Source organism: Arachis duranensis, chromosome 4 (assembly GCF_000817695.3).
Source record: "Arachis duranensis cultivar V14167 chromosome 4, aradu.V14167.gnm2.J7QH, whole genome shotgun sequence".
In the NCBI taxonomy this organism is placed as follows: Eukaryota; Viridiplantae; Streptophyta; class Magnoliopsida; order Fabales; family Fabaceae; genus Arachis; species Arachis duranensis.
This window is the reverse complement of record NC_029775.3, coordinates 6,346,209-6,349,196: the sequence shown is the minus strand read 5'-3', so window position 1 is coordinate 6,349,196 and position 2,988 is coordinate 6,346,209.

Sequence of the window (2,988 nt, the reverse complement as noted above, 5' to 3'; positions counted from 1 at the left end):
GTCAACCCTAATCCTACCCACTCTTAATTTGTGGGTACCCAACCCTACCCGCGGGTTACAAAAAAAATGTAACATTATTATATAACTTGATGATAATTCAAAATAACACTTGCTTTTATGTAAAAAAAATATTAAATTATCAATTAATGATCTTCTTTTAATGACTAAGGATCTTTTGCATTTAGTGAGAGGTCTTTGGTTCAATATCCATTTAAAACATATTTTTATATAAGTATATGACATATACTTATATAGGGTGTGGGTTGGTCGGGTAGGGTTGAGACTAAATCCGGACCCTACCCGACCCACGCGAGAACTCTACCCGCACCCTACTCTACCCACTGCAGATCAGGTTGGCAACCCTACCCGATCGGATGGGGTCGGGTTGGGTACCCATGGGTAGGGTACATGTTGCCACTCCTAAGTGGGACAATGCCGCAACCCTTGCATCTTACCCGCGTACCTAGAGCAGGGGACAACTTCACCCTGCCTCTTACCCAGGTAGTGTTATAGTTCTCAACTCAGAGCAAGTGGCGACAGAACTCAACCCTTGCATCTTATCCGGAGTCTCAAACTCTTATTCGGAGTAAGTGACCAACGCCACTGCCTCTTACCCGGCTTTCTCAACATATACCCGGAGCGAGTGGACAACACCACCGCCTCTTATCCGGTCACACATATCTCATTATCATTATAATTCATTCATATTCATTCAACAATTAGACTTAAAAATCAGTTTTCATCATCCTTCATTCCTTATTATTACATCTCCCATTTCGTTCGTCAATAATTCATACTCAAAACACAATTTATTCTTTTCTAAATAAAGAAAACTCAAAACATAATCTTTTTTTTAATAACTCAAAATCAAATTATAAAATCCTTAAAAATTCAAATCTTTCTAAATAACTACTCCAAATGAAGCCTCCTATTTTTATAAATTTTCGGCAGTATCTCCTCTAAAACTTGGACTTTTACCTCCCTTCAAGGGTCCCAACCACCAAACCAAACACTTTTCAGTCATTCAAATTATTCCTAGTATCAAATTATTTCAAAATTACCCATTCTAATATTAAATTTTTTCTCAAAATCAACCAACTTCAATAACAAATTATTTACAAAACATCGAAACACACGTCATATATCATATACACAATCCATCAATAATTCATTCAGTTCATTTCTATCTTAAGGTCTTCTAGCCTAAGTTTTCACGTGACATTAAACATTAACTATGAAAAACCAAAATCATACCTTGGCCAATTCTTTCTTAAGCCCGGAACACTTCAATTGTCCACCGTTCCTCAAGCTCCAAAGCTCCAACTCCTTACCAATTGAATTTTCAGCTCCCAGGATTCAATTCCAAGTTTTCAATATCCACCAATTTAACTCCAATTCAAAAAGATACATAATCTAATTCATACAATATCACAATGATCAACATTGAGCTCACTAAATTACCAATTCACAAGGGTTAGGATTTTCTTATAATTACCCACAAGTCAAATAGACAAAATCCAGTGATTATCCATCGCTAAAATACTCCTAAACCATCAAAATTATAAAATTTCTCAATACTAAAATCCAAAATCACGAATTGAAGAGGGGAGAACTGGGTGACAAAACGTGATTCCCTTACCAAATTGTTCGGTGAATTTTGTTGAGAATTTTGAGACGAACGCGTGGCCACTGACGGCTCGTCAATCAAAACTCCGGATTGAAAGTTATAGACGACTGAAAATCGGAAGGGAAGGTTAGAGTTTTAGCGTCAATTCCCTTTCCTCAATGTGTCTGCACGAGTGAAATAAGGAGAAGGAAGCTTGCTGCCTGTTTTTAGCTTGAGCCTTGGGTCGGTTTGGACTAGTCCAACCAGTTCGGTCCCTTAACCATTTTTAGATCAAAATATTTAAAATTAGTTTCAAAATTTATATTTTAATTATTTCTTTTTCATTAAACTATAAAATTTAATTTTTAAATTTTTTTAAATAATAATTATTTATTGATTAATTATTTATTAATTTTGCGGATTTTACAGATTGTGCTAAAAATGTTACTCATTATTTATTTGCGATTTTTTATAAAAAGGCGTTGAAGAGCAAAAACTACTCAATGAATGAGTATAAGTTTGTGATTAACATGCCACTGAATATAAATACTGTTACTTTCAATAACTTATTGTAAATGAATTATACTAAAATTTTGAGAATAGAATTTCTTTTAAACTGGACTGTACCCGATTTAGGGATGGCAATTCTCCCCGGCGGAGCGGGTACCCGCGGGAATTTATCCATCAGAGAGCAGGTTTGGAGAGCATTTTCTCTCCACGGGGAACAGGTACGGGTACCCGTGTAACAAACGGGACGGGGGCGGAGATAGAGGTACCCATCCCGTGGGTACCCGTTNGAAATTAACTAAAATTAATTAGTGATGACAAACATTATTTTTTGGGTAAAATAAATAATTAGTGTTGATTAGTATATGTTACTAATTATTTATTGATGCAGGCCAAAACCAAAATAAAAGCAATCCAGCCCAAACTGAATGGAATCAAGATACAAGGCTGGCGGGCTATAAAGCAAAGAAAGCCCAAAAGAAAAACAAAGAAAGAAGACAGATGGGCCAAACGGGTTGCTTAATGAATATCTGATCCAAACCCAAGTTGATTTCAAATCCCCCCAACTTGATCTCACTTCCAAAGCAACGTCCCTCTTCTCTTCTGTCCTAGTCAAATCACAGAACTCAGAAAAAGTAAGAAAGAGAGCTTAGTTCCTAAGCTAGTCATGAAAGAAGAAGGAAAGAGAAGGTTAAGCAAAGAAGGGTAAGATCTAATCAACCATTTCAAACCACATCAAGAAAAGATCAAAAGGTTAAAGGTAACCCATTTCCTTTTGCATGCATCACACTTTCTTCTCTTCATCTTTAACTCTCTGCCACTCCGTTTTGAGCTATATGAAAAAGAGAATTTCTGTTTTCTCTACTGTGTATCTA